The following is a 14481-nucleotide window of genomic DNA, read 5'->3' as shown; positions in this document are numbered from 1 at the left end:
AGGCATGGAACAGATTGTCCTCACATCCCTCAGAAGGAGCCAGCCCTGCCAACAACTTGATCTTTGACTTGTAGCCTCCAGAACTGTGAGTCAATACATTTTTGTTGTCTACATCATCCAGTTTGTAGTACTTTGTTACATCAGTGCCCCTAACTAAACTACCGCAGCAAGATAATTCAAGAAAGAGGTGAGCTCAGAAAAGAACTGGCCAATGTACAAACAAGAATAAAAGGGAATAAGTCCAGGAATCTGGGGCCTTACAGGATTAAAGAAAGCAGCTTTTCCATCCCAAAGAGTAAAATATACAAGTGAGCAACAAATGCTGATTAAAATTCAGCCTTGAGGCAAGGATCAAATCAAGAACATGGGCATTACATTCATTGTTAAATTCACTGAACAGGTTAAGCTGTCCCAGAGCAAGATTGTGATATCCAACAAATCTTTTCAGTTGTATGAAATGGTGCACAAAACAAAAAATATTTAGAACAGGGATAATCATTACCTGAAAAGTAGAGAGACAGCTCAAAGAATGCTCACCTTTCCTCACACTATAACCTAGATTCAAAGGGCAGACATCCAAACCTTCAACAAATGGGTAATTTGGTAAACGACAGCAACAAGAAAGAGTATTTTTACATATGGCCTAAGTTTCAAAGGAGGTATTTTTCACCAACGAGTTAAAATAAAGACCAGATAGTTCCACAAGACAGACTCTCTCTGTGTTGTTCGCGGTTTCATTCCCAGCACCTAAACGCAGAGCACCTAGACTAATAGCCGCTCGACAGTTTGCTGATTGTGAGAATAAATGATTAAGGGACAGCCAGAATACTGGGCTTTTCTATGCTTGCTCCTCCTGGTCGCATGATGCTAAGTGAAGGGGAACATGAGAAGCCCACTTACGCAGTATTCTCCAAGGGATCTGGATTTTGCTGGTAGTAAGAAGGTGGAAGGAGCCTTTATTTGAAAAATTTGTGTAAGACTGTGTAGGGGTTCTTTAGCCCTAGCCTATCCATAGGCAGTCTTGTCATTAATATATAATAAGCCTCCCTAGCTTGCTTCTCCCAGATCTAGTCCAGATCTCTCTTGTAAATCCCACGAACTTCTAGAATCCTAACCCTTATTCTTCAGCAGATGATGCTAATTCCCTTTCTTTACTGAGAGGATTGAAACAATTCAACATAAACATTCCCGACAGATCTTGTTGTCTTGTCCCCTAAACTGTGAACACATTAGGACTCTCTAGTATCCATGCCACAGATGAGGACACGGCCTTATTTTTAAGCTACATATCTGGGCTCACACTTCTCTGCAGAGGACATTTTTGCTCCTTACATTCATGTAAAATGTCTGTTCTTTGGTGAATTGGAAATCAATACCTTGGTGCTGCAGCCCTTTGCCTTGCACCTCCTGATCCTCTGCTCCTTTAGGACAAGAACTCTTTCTCAAGATCTAAAGGTAAATATTTCCACATATAGAAAATTTCCAATTTTTTGGCTCTGGCTGATAGATTAAAAGCATCAACAGTCCATGGGAACTATCATGACATACCACATAGTAAAGGGAATGAAGGTGCTAGAACTTAGTTAAAAGCATTCTGCAAACTAGGCCAAAACTGGAACTTCATCTCAAAGTTCTTAATCTTTCACCAACTCTAATGCAGACGTCCTTGTTCACATTCACTTTCTTGATGTGCACCTTTCTTATGAGATCTTAATCACATTCTAGATATTTAAAAAATAATATTTTCTACAATGTCTTCCTGTTCACTATCATATATGCACCCAGATGTTACCTGATCACAACTATCCCATGGATAACGAGGTGAAAGGGTTTAAGCCTTCAATTGTGGACAAATCCAAAGTTCTCCCCAAGACTTCTGTAAATGCCCGAGCTTCATGTTTTTATCACCTCTTCTGCTCAGTTCTGCTTTGTCAGCCACAATTAAAACACAGCCTCTTCATTAATTCCCACAGAAAAGCCTCCATTCACACAAAATAGAGACTTTACTGAACATATAGGGATCACAGGAAAGGATCATAACCTGTACCACAGAGCAAACATCTTAAAACTCCTTATCAACCATTCCTCTGCTCCAGAGCCCCTTCTGGCCATCACACCACTGGGGATTCCTCTGTCAGCCCTCAACTCACTTAGCATCTAACTTCATGTTTTATCTCTATTCTTACTCTCCTTCCTCTTCAGAAAACCCAGACCTTGGAGGTTTCATTTTCTATCTCGTATTTTTGCTAATACTGTTTCTTCCATAAGAGGAATTTCGATGCAATCTGCTAAGTTTAGATTAGAATCCATTTTCATTTCTGGAGATAATTTAATAATTAATTTTAGTCTTGTTTTCCTTTGTTTTTGAGTGAGGAAACTGAGGCTCAGAGACCCTGAGTGCCTTGTTTACTTTAGCTCTTAGAACAGTGTTTACATAGAGTGCGTGATTCAGAATCACATGGGTATTTTTTTTAATGTTGAATTTGGGGCTCCACCTTTGATCTACTGAAAAAGGTCCCCAAATAACTTTTAGGTACACAAAACCACTGCCTTAGACTTATAGTTTAAGGCAGTGGGGGAAAAAAAAAACCACTAAAGGCTGTTACAAATTTAATTTAAATGCAAGCTGTAAGAATGACAGTTTGGATTCATATAGCACCTGAATAGATGTTGGACAACTTTGACCCAGGACAAAGTAAGTACTAGTGTTGTTTTGGTGGAAAGAATACCAGACTAGGAGTCAAGGCTAATTGTGTGACCTTGAGCAAGTTACTTAACATCTCTGGACCTCAGGCTCCTAGGGGAAAATACCGCTTTCCTTACTTAACTCCAAGGACTATTTGAAGGATAAAATGAGATCATGTATGCGAAAACACTTGTGGGAGGAGGGGAAAATAAATAGCTCTCTACAACTGCTAGGTATTATTTCAAAGTCCTGCTTGGGCCTGGAAAATATCAATCTTCTGCATGTTACCAGTGTGCTAGGCAGCCTGTGGAGTTTTTCAAGAAGCCGGTAGGATCCAAGTTAGGCAGCTCATTGCTCAGGCTGAGTAGCCAGAGAGGGAAATTCTTGATGCAGGGCAGCATCTGTTAGTGATTAAGGTCTCAGAGGCATGTGCCTGAAGTGTAGCAATGCTACAGAACTGGTCATAGCAGCAGTCCCAGTTGTAAAACAGATTCCCTCTTTAAAGTGGCTATGAAAGGTAAACATGAAAGCATTATTCTACAATCATATGAAACAAAATGATGCTTGTTTAACATCCCCCACAACCCACGCACAAGCACACACAAAGGAAAACAGCACCAGGCAGAGGCTTTTGTGAAAGAGATCCCCAAGCGACAATCCCTAATCCCCACCATCAAACTCAGAAGAACTCACTTGTACTCTGCTAACTCCACAATGTATTTGCAGAGGGGGCCTCTTTGGCATCCACTCCCTGGCATGTTCTTCCTTCAAAACTGAAGTTTGCTCAGTTTCTATCCTTGTCAAAAAGAAAATTCCTTATCCAAAAATCACTATGAATTCTGTCTGTGTCAGAGATCTCGCTCTAGTTAAAGTAAGCATGTTTATTATAACTCTGAAGACATAATGGACCTGGAACAAAAACCAAAGATCTGGGCCTGGTGTGGAGAAGAGTGATCCTTGGACTTCCAGGTGGGCCAGGCAAGTGAGACGTTCTGAGTGGTTGGGGTAGAGGTAGAATGAGACCCCAAGGTTTGTAATAGTGTTCCTCTGTGAAAGCACACATTTTCTATCTATGAAAGAGGATGTATGGTGTGTCCTCAAATTGAATGCAGAAAGTCTGGAGAAGGGTCTGTTTAAAATTGTAAAGAAAAAAGGCAAGATTAGAAGTTGAAGGAAGGTCAGAGTTTCCCATCAAAGCTCCAAGTTTCAGTTGAGGATACATGAGTCAAAAGATGATGAGTCAAAAACAGTGATGTCCCACTATCAGGGGAGAGTCCAGGTGCTTATAGGGAACATCTAGAAGATAACCAGAAAATGAGCCACTCGAATGGTCTGCCTAGTTTAAGCTCCATCTGTCTAGAAGCACTTGAAGAGAAAGCAGGGCGGGCTGTGCTTATAACCAGTAAGAAAAAAAAGAAGCAAAACTGTCTGTGTGATAGATGTATCCAATCTTAGTGCGAGAAAGCTGCTCCAGTACAGCAGAGCACTGGGCCTGTGGGCCAGTCACTGAGGCCAAAAGATGAACTACAGCCATTTCTAGTTGGTCAGAAGATTGCTTGTTTGTTTGCTTGTTATCCTTCTGGAAATGAATGGTCACCTCATAAACTAAATCTAGCTACAAATCACTTAAATCCATGTTACAGAAACTACTTCTTTAGGGCATGAAACAAACTAAGGAAATAAATTGTGGGATGCAGTAGAATGGTCATTTAACTAGGCGTAAAAGAGATGTGGGTTCTAGTCCCAGTTTTGTCAGTTACCAACTGTCAATTACATTTAGCCTGTCTGTATATCTTCCAGAAGCCTGCAATGTGGGGACAGTGGAAAAGGGTGTGGAGAGATGGAAAGATGATCACCAAGATCTCTTCCAGTGAAAACAGCCTATGATTCCAGTTAGCATATAAAATAACTCAGGAAGTCTGAAAGGCTATATATCAAAACATTACCAGAGGCTACCTCGGGGAATGGGATTAGGGCAGGGGCAGAGGGACAAAAGAAAACAGTTAGAGAACACTTTCAGTGGGGGGAAAAAGCAAAGGCAGAAGGGATTTTTACGTGAAATATTACACAAGAAATGTTCCAGTTAACCTATAAAATACTAGTGAGTCCAGAAGGCCACATACCCAAACAGCACTAATATTCAGAGTCTAAGCATGAAGCAGAAGGATTAAAAGGACTTGGGAGAGCCAATAGTGAGATTATTTGCCCTCTCTCTCCCCTGCCCTTGCCTGAGAAGCCCATGGTAAAGCCACTAGAGGCCACTCAGTTCCATCTACCTCCTCTGGACCTGGGCCCACCTCCACACCCAGTGACAGGAGGAAGGAGGTGTGGGAGGGGGTTGCCTGGGACCCTGCTCTGCAGCCTTCTGTCCACCACACCATCTGACGGTTCAGCAGGACGTGAAGAAAGCCAAGTGTCTTTTGCCCCACATGGACAGAACTACCTCTTCTAGAGATTTCAGCAGCATCACTGTGACTTCTTCCATCATCTTGGTTTTTCTACTTTGTCACCATAAGCTTCAGGGTCTGCAAGTTTGTCTTCCAAACAGTACAGAAATCAAAAGAGGGCCATGCAGTGAAACTATTTTCAGAAGCTTTCCAAAATTATGAAAGTTACCCCATCATCAGAACCCTAAAATTCATCAAGTGTCTCTTTCTGGTGGAAGATCTGGCTGTCTTCATGTGGCTGATGACCTACGTTGGTGCAGTTCCAATGGAATTGCCCTTCTGTTCTTTGCCAAATTGTAAATTTTCAGCATTACAGTGCAAAGTACAAGTCCCAATTGATGATTACATTGTGTTGTGGGGATGAGACCAAGTCAATTATTGAGGGACTCAAGCAAAACTCTCTGGCATTCCAAAGAAAAAAAAGCAGAATAAGCACTTGGAAGTAAAAAATTCAACAGTTACTAAATCACCATTGAAGAGTTGTAACATTATGCTTGTACCATGAAGAAATGCCCAGTGTCTACTTCCAAACTTTCCAAATCTGATACTTTCTCACCTTCTTTCTCTTTATTTTCAGTACCAAGTTCCAGAATGTGTTAGACTGAAAAACAATTGATACCTTCAAAACTAAAAGAATGAGAAAAGGCTCAAATTAGTAGGATAACCAGAACCTCTAAAGGTGGAGCCTTTGCCTGGAGCTTGAAAAGGCAAAGAGTGAAGATGTAAATAAAGATAAAACACATCTTCCAGTTCTTCGGTCTAAAACACAAGTATTGGTTTTAAAACAACTTCCCACCACTCTCCTCTAATCTCATCTCCCTATTCCATAATATGAGCAGTTAACTCCTATTATCATCTCTCTTCTTCTCTCACTGCTCAAAATAACTTTCAATATTCTATTCATGGCTCATCGGTGATACCGATCATTGTTGAGTTCTAAAATACCATCTGATAAATGAGATTGGAAACTGAAAGTCAGCTCGCTGCGGTGACCACAACTCCCTGCCCTGCTTCCCCTCCGGATATGAAAGACCCCACCATTTGGGAAGGTGGTTTGTTTTATTTCCTGTGGACATGAGTTCTGAGTGTGAGTATGAGAAAAGTACTTCCCACCTTCTTCCCTACCTACCTCAAGGTTAACAGACAAGGCTGTGCTTTTCTTATGAAGTTAAATGTCTATAATTTGTACAAAAATAATACTAGTAGTTGCCTGTGGGTAAACAGACATGCAAGTAGTTCACTGCAGTTATTTGAGTAGGTATATGTTAATAAACAATTATTGTTAAAGTGATTCAAAATTTGGAAAGGGCCTAAATATGATTAGTAGGGAAGAATTTCTGGATGCTATGTCTCTGATAAAGGAAAAATACCTACAAAGTATGATTTATGTTTTGCTACATTTTAAAACCACTTAAAAATTGGTAATTGGTTTAAATGCTATCCCTATGACCCAAAGAGAAAAAAAGGTTTATATTTGGCTCAATTATTGCTCACTGGTCACCAAAATTCACTTGATAGGATCAGTGCTTCAGTCAGTATTGTTAACAGTGTCTCCCCCAGTCTCCACTGTTTTCATGGAATAAAAAGATAAATCAATAAAAATATGTAGAACAATGATGGAGTAAGATAAAATAAGTAAATATCTTATTCACAGCCTCTTTGACTTGGTGATAGCCATATGCCTAGTTTAAACCTTCATTAGCTTGGAAGGCCAAATGGTGAGAATAAACACAAAAGACAAGGTGAGCTTTCTGGCAGACAGCAACACTAATTCTGAGTCTAATATATCATATTGTGTTGCTTAACAGGAGACATAATTTTAAAATATTAATCCTTAAGCTTCTCGAGTCCAGAACAACAATTAAATAGATGTTTTGATACACTCAGAAGAAAAATATCACGAAGCCCCTGTAGCTGAGCACTGACCTTATCTAACTTTGTTTTCCTTTTCACAGGGTCACAGAACCCACAGAGGCAGTAACGAATGAGTTTTGTATAACCCTGGCCTTCTTCTAGAGCCTAATTATTTGTTCTCAGAAACTCAAACCACTTCACTATACCCAAGCAGGCCAGAAAGTTTGCAGGTAGAGCCGAGCCAAAGAGTCTGGTTTGGCCATATGAACCAGAACACGAGTCGACCCATTTGAGCTGACTAGACACAAGCAAAAGAAAATACAAAAACGTGTGTGTGTGTGTGTGTGTGTGTGTGTGTGTGTGTGTGTGTGTGTGTGTGTGTGTGTGTGTGTTGGTCTGTGTCATGTTTGTGCGAATGGTCACTGGGGCTGACAGGGAGTAATGACAGAGTATTTTCACTGGCTTGTCTTTTCCTTGGCTCATCTTCACTAATAGAGACAGAGCAGCAGGGCTCTTAGATCCTGACTGGCTTTAATTTACCCATCTCACTTCTTGACAAGCATGAATAGAAACTGTAGTACTCTTTGTTATTTCTGCAGCTGATAAAGCTCTTTAAGAGGTTCCCCACCCCTACTAAAGCATCCTTCTAAACCCAAATATGCTTCCAAGATTCCACGTAGCAATTGAGGTAAGAGAGAAAGCTATTATTCATTTACTCAATAAATGTTCGGCCTTTTGTTTGCATGGAACATTGCTAGGCACTGTGAAAAATAAAATAAGTAAATAGAAAAACAAAGCATAGCACATAGTTTTAAGATCAAACTGTAGGGTAAGAAAATGTTAATAGTGCAATGTTCCCTTTGAAAAGCCACAATACAAATTTCTATCAATATATGTAGATCAAGACATACGTATATGTACAGATACAGATAAACAGATATAGATGATAGCTATATATAAATAACTACCCCTGCTACAGAAGGATTTTCTTGCTGCATCCCACTTGGAAAATCTTCCACATGTAGTGTGGCCCTGGACAAAATAGTGAAGTGGATGGCCTTCACCTTCTGGGCTTCCTGACATTCCTGTAGCTTTTCTGTCCTTACAGGGTTCATTTCATTCATGATCATTCTGACTGCCAAGGGTCCCCTACTGTGCCCCTTCACTCTACGGTCCACTCTGGTTCTTGCAAGTTCTCATTCTTCATAGCTCTCTTCTCTGACGTTTGCTCCTCTCTGAGGATGGCCATTCAGATACACCAATTCTGCTAGATTACCAGCAGGCAGCATAGTATGCTGGTTGTAAGCACTGGTCTTGGATTGAGCTAGACAGTGCTGTGGAATCCTAGCTCAAACACTCACCTGTTCTGTGATCTTGAACAACTTACTTAACTTCATGTTTCAGTTCCCTTTTAGGTAAGACTGGATAAAGGGGGATGGTGGCTAATGTTCTATTTCATCTAATACATAATGCCTTCTACTGTCAGTTTCACAATGACTTTACATGCTGCTAGGAAAAAAGAGAATGTTCTTAATTATGCTTATAAGATGCTACTGATTTTAAGATGTATCCCAATTTCAGAGTGTTAAAATGTGAAAATAAATGTGCACCTTACAAGTGACTAAATACAATAGTATCAGTCTTCCAAGGTTATTCTCAATATTGACTAAGATAACCAAAATAGCATGCTTAGCACAATGCCAGGCACAAATTAAGCACTTGAATGTTAGCTAATATTATTAATGTGTTTCACCCACCAGATAATATAGTTCATCTTAACAAGGGTTCTTTAAACACAATGCCTTAACACACAGAGTCACTGGGGCCAAAGTATGGAGGCTTAGAGCCAATGCAAACATACCTTTTGGGTGGCTTAGATTTTCCATGGCCTCATGCCGGTTACACATCTTGAGAGTTATTTGCAGGATTGCTCCTACTCAAAACCTGGTGACATTATTGTAGGATCAGAACTTTTATCACAGTTTTGACAGATTTATCCCTATATTAAACAATCAAACTTTTCAAAGGCTTTCATAATTAGCTGAAGTTTATATCCCAACCCACTCCAGTCCAAAAATACTTTCTGGCTTATTAGCTTTCTTACACTCTTTAAACCTGAACGTTTTATTCAAAGCACCTACAATTACTTATCCTCAGTGTTCTGATTTCTGTCATTTGATGTGTTAAGTCGAAAAAATGTACAAAGACAAACAGGAAAGAACACCTTTCAGCACTCGAAAACATAGTGATCTTTCAGATGAGTGACAATGAACAAGAACACTTTGGCAAGCACTTTGAATGACATAAATGCCCTATATTTAGATATCTACTCTTGTCACCTTTTTGTTAAATTCAACACAGAAAATCTAAAAATGAGACTCATCCAGAAATCAGATATGATGTACATAGCAAATGCAATACCCACAGAATGTGTGTAAAGCATCATTCTTTTATAGATCTTCAGTTTAGTCTGCAGCTTGATAACTTGTTTATGCCAGCATGCCTGTCTGCTAAGGAGTACTCTAACTCTGTTGATGTGATTTTCTAATGATTTGACTACTAGTGCAACAGTTGACAATATGCTGCCACAGTGGCATAACTTCATAAAAGCTTTCATCTCAACCCTGCCAAAAATTTCAACAATCTCTATTTATAACCAATCAACCATTTTCAGTAAGTCCTTTGTGCAGCTCTTGCATGAACAATATGCTATATCTAAGTTGGCTAATGAGATAGAATAAAACCCTTTGTATACATTTGCCAAGGACAGGCAGATCAATTACTTTACACCCAAGACCTGAGTGACACTCACTAACATTTACCTGTCCAGGCAGAACTTAGGAATGTTACGTACCAGAAGACAATTTTTCAAATTTGCAACTATGAGTACAGAATTGTACTCATCCTGTGCTCAGTGCTTCTTTCTGCTTATACTACCCTTTTCATGTACAACATGAAGTAGTTGTTTATACTCCAGTCTCCCCTATTAAACAATATACTTCCTTAAAAACCGAAATTGTACCTTATTTATCTTCATACATTCTTTACCCCATTCTTCTTCCTCTCCACAATACCTGGTAGAAGCTTAAAATTTGTTAAGTTAAATTATATATCTCTAATCTTCTACAAATTGATTATGCTTTAAAAATATAGAAAGAGTCATTAGTCTACAAAACATCTTGAAATCCAAAGCTTAGAAAGATTTGACAATGAGTCTCTACATGTAAACTTCTGGTAGAGGAAGTGCTGGGTAGAGAAGAAAACATACCAAGTAAAATAATGAATTCATCACAAACAGCTTTCATTAACTCAAAGATATTTTTTCTTAATACCAAGCTGTTGGAGATTAGAGAAGTACCCTAAAAAGATTGTAAATGAAATGTGTTTTCCAAGATAAGGTGGGTCTAGGAATGCTACTCAGAATACCCGCTAGACCATCAGTCCTTTAAGGAGATAGCTATGCCCTCAAGAAACTGTGGAGGAGTCTGCTCCCTGCTGGTAAGATTCAAATCAATCAACTAAATTAGAGAAGGACTCTAGAAATTGACAGTGGAATCAAGGAACTGGAAGGGAACCTCAGAGATCACCTCATGTCAACACCACATTTTACAAATGAGGGCTTCAAGCCCCAGACTAGCTATATGACTTCACCAAGATTAGAAAACCTATAGAGGAGAACCCAGGTGTCTGAATTCTTAAAAATGTATTTACTGGGCTTAATTAATCAGGACAAACTGATCGTTAAATTTGCTTCCGGGACACTGTATATATCACAAAAATAATAGACTCTACAAACTTGGATCACAGAATAACATACAGACCCCGGCTTTACATATAAACCTACTCACAATAACAACGTTCAAGGAGACATACCCTCAAATGTTGCACTACTTGTGCTGATCCTGCTTTAAAATGTCCTGACTCCTCCTCTCCAGCACCACGGACTTTGCCTAGGATTCTATCACCTTTCTTGGGTCACTGCAACAGGCTCTGAACTGCTCTCCCTGCTCTCTGCCCTTCAAGCATTCCAGTCTACTTTCCCTCTACTATACGGTTATCCAGCAAAAAAAAAAAAAAACCTGGCTCTTTACATAATCCCTTGTTTTAAAACCTTCATAAAACCCAAACACAAAGAGGTTTTCACACTCCGGCTTCAAATAGCTACCCCTTACCTCCTGACATCTGAAAATACCCAGAACTTGTTCTCCTTTTCTGAACACCTGACCTCCTACCTTGGCACATGATATTGCCCAACCTGGAATGATCTCTGTCACCCTCACCCCCTAGTTTACCCTAACACTATTCTTCACTTGCAAACTCTTATGGACAATTCATATGCCAATTTCTTAGCGAGCTTTTCCTAATTCCCCCATAGAGTTAGTTGCTCCATTCTAACAAAGTTGCTTGGTTTAAAGAAAACAAAAGGCCATTGGAAGGTGTTAAACAAAAGGGTGACAGCAATCAGATCTGCAAATTTAAAGAATCATCCTGGCTGCTATGGGTAGTAAGAGCAGATGCAAGGGGACTACTTAGAAAGTTATAGAGGTAGTCCAGGTAGTGATATCAGAGGTGATAGTGGCTTCCAGGAGGGCAGACAGTGGACATGCAGACAAATATGTCCACAAGATTTGATGATAGGTTAGCTGAAAGGAACAAAGAGAAGAGGGTATTGAAAATAACCCCAAGGTTCTAGCATAAACAGCTGGGCAGCGTTATCATGTCATTTACTCAAATACAAAACACTGGAAGAGGATCTAGTTTTTCATTTAAGTTTATTTCTATTTTGCTTTGTTTTTGTAGTTGGTGGAGGTAGGGCAGATCATGAGTTTAGTTTTAGATGTTGAAATGTCTATTTGATATCCAAGTGGTTACTGATAAATGGGAGTGAGGGACCAAAGTCTAGAGTTGAGATATAACTCTGGAAGGTATTGACATATACTTGGAAATTCTATATGACAAACATTGGATCTCCCTGGGGCAAGCCCGTGGGTGAGAAGAGGGCCTGGGACTTGTCTTGCTAGTACTTTTTTTTTCCTTTCTTCACAAGTCAAATTATTTAAATGGGCTATACATACTGCTGCCTCCCCTTTAAAAGCGCCACTCCCTCTGTATTTCTCAATCTGGCTCTGCTATTTCTGCTTTATGAAAATGATTCTTAATTGGCTCCAAAGACTCCTAGTTGTCAAAATCAATGTCTTTTTCTTCATTGCCTCTCTGTTGCATTAGATACTGCCAACCACCACCATTCTTAAAACTTTACTTTTTTTACTTCTGTCATTTCACCATATTCTGATTCTCTTCTCTGCTTTTTTTTTTCTGTCTCCTTCACTGCCTTCTCTCTGTGTTTCATCACCTAAATGTGAGTCTGTCCTACAGGTCATATCTAAGATATTTGTTCTTCTACTCCTAAGCCCTTTGGTGATCTTATATATCTCCCCAACTTAATTCTTCAACTATTACTTTCATACAGATGATCCCAAAATCTTTATTACTAGTTGTGATCTTTTACTTTCCTCCCCTCGCTCTCCCTCTCCCTCTATCCGCTTTCCTCCTTACCCCTCTCTCTGTCTCTCTTATAAAATCAAGTCCTGCACTTTCAATTGCTTATTAAAGGACATGCCATTACCTCAAGAGCAATTCACCTAAAACAAAAACTATTTTTTCACCCTAGCCCCAAACCAATTGATTTGCCAGATGTCTCATATACAATCATGCTATGCAACCATTCTCCCTGCATTCTGGTCCTAAATCATGCACAAAACCAGAATAGGTCATCTTAAGGTATCCCTCACTTCCCACATCTAGTATCTCGATATTATATTGATTCCTCTTCCCAATGTTTTTCTTTCCATTACTGTACCCACTACTGCATATTAGACTTTTCTCATTGTTTTTCAGGCATGTGAAAAAGTTTTCTAATCAATTGTTCTATCTTCAACCACTCCCTTTTCCCTCTATCTGGACACCATTTACTAACAGTGTTTTATCTTCCTGAAGCATTACTTCACCATTTCATTCCCTATCTCAAACACTTAGAACAGCTCTTCTAACTACAGGGTAAGGCCTTAATTTGGCTTAGTCTTCCAAAATCTGGTTTAGCCTAACTTTCAAGCTGTGATTCCTATTACTCTCCTACACTAACTTTGTGTCCCCCGTACAATTTGTGCATTTTTTAGTCTCTGATGCATCAGTCTCTCTCATGTGAAACAACTTGTTTTCTCTTCTCCAAATCTGTATACCCTCCAACGGCCAACAGAAATCTCACACCCTCCTTGAATCCTCTCACCATCTCCATCTGGAAATGATTATTTCCCTGTTTGGAATTGACTATCCCTTTCACTTAGCAGGCATTTAACACTCAAGTTTCTTTCTTTTCCTCAACCATTGGTTCACTCTTTGAGTATAGGACTCTACACAGAGTATTTATTCATTGACTATTAATAGCTTTAATAAACATTCAGAATCAAATTTAAAATTCCAAGTTATTAAAGAATGTTATTCTCCTATGGTTCCACTGTTAAATGAAACATTATGGCAACATTATCAGTTCAGAAAAGAGTTCTAGGAATCTCCAAGATTTGGAAAGTTAACTAAATGTATTTATATTCTAAGAAACAAACTTACTTTCTGTAGTTCTAAAGTACAAACACAGAGAAGTAAAGGAGTTAGACATTTATGTCATTAAAACATAATATTTAAAATAATATTTTAACAGAAATATTGTTAAAAAGAAAAATTTCAAAAGTCATAACAAATATTATTAACTACCATTCATTGGTTTTTGATTCCATGTGAATTAGTTCAGATTTCACAGTAACACAATTTCATGTAATAGCAGAAACAATCACTTAAAAGGATAGTGAATGCTGGACATAATCCAACTTAAATCACTAACTAAATATATTCCCAATCACAGGAACCAGCAAGTTTGATAAGAACATGGATATTTTGGAGGAATATTTATGCTATTTGCCACCTGGAACTTCATCTGCTTTGACACTTCCATCTATTATGGGGAAAAAAATCAAAGTTGCTACCTACATAAGAAAATGTGTGCAATATTAAATTCTCAGTAACTCTGAGTGCTCTGAGGCCCCAGATCTTTCTGAAATCCTTTGAGAATGTGTGCTTCAGAATTTCAGCAGGCCTCTGTGATTCTTTGCCCCTCTGGGCTGTCTTCCACATCTGCAGAGCGTGAGGCTTGACCTCTCTTTGCTTTGCAGTATTTGATAAGTGAACAACTGTAAATGGGGTGAGATAATCTATTGGGTATGTTTAGAAATCAACTTAAGTTTTCTACATTATTTCAGAATGAGTCCTTTTTGTGTTTGTTTTTGTTCTGAGATGTTTCCACTGTTGATTACAGACTGGTCCATAAGAGCTTTGAGGACAGCTTTTTTTCTGTGTTGTATACTCCTGCCTGGAATCTATTCTCCTGTGCCAGATATAATGAAGCCACTCAAGAAATAGTCATTAAATTGAATTCTTATCCCT

At 39.0% G+C, this 14481-nt stretch overlaps 1 long non-coding RNA gene across 2 annotated transcripts in view; it reads right to left on the bottom strand.

Annotated features, from left to right (window-relative positions):
- The window catches only part of LOC118970314 (uncharacterized), a 396329-nt gene extending 382774 nt beyond the window's left edge, over nt 1–13555 (bottom strand). For both annotated transcript variants that reach the window (XR_012121541.1, XR_012121542.1), the window contains exon 1: nt 8849–13555. This is a non-coding gene — a long non-coding RNA (uncharacterized lncRNA). The remainder of the gene's footprint in view (nt 1–8848) is intronic.
- Nucleotides 13556–14481: the final 926 nt, after the last annotated feature.

The sequence above is a fragment of the Manis javanica genome, chromosome 10, assembly GCF_040802235.1.
Source record: "Manis javanica isolate MJ-LG chromosome 10, MJ_LKY, whole genome shotgun sequence".
NCBI lineage: Eukaryota > Metazoa > Chordata > Mammalia > Pholidota > Manidae > Manis > Manis javanica.
This window is presented reverse-complemented; position numbering and strand designations above follow the sequence as displayed.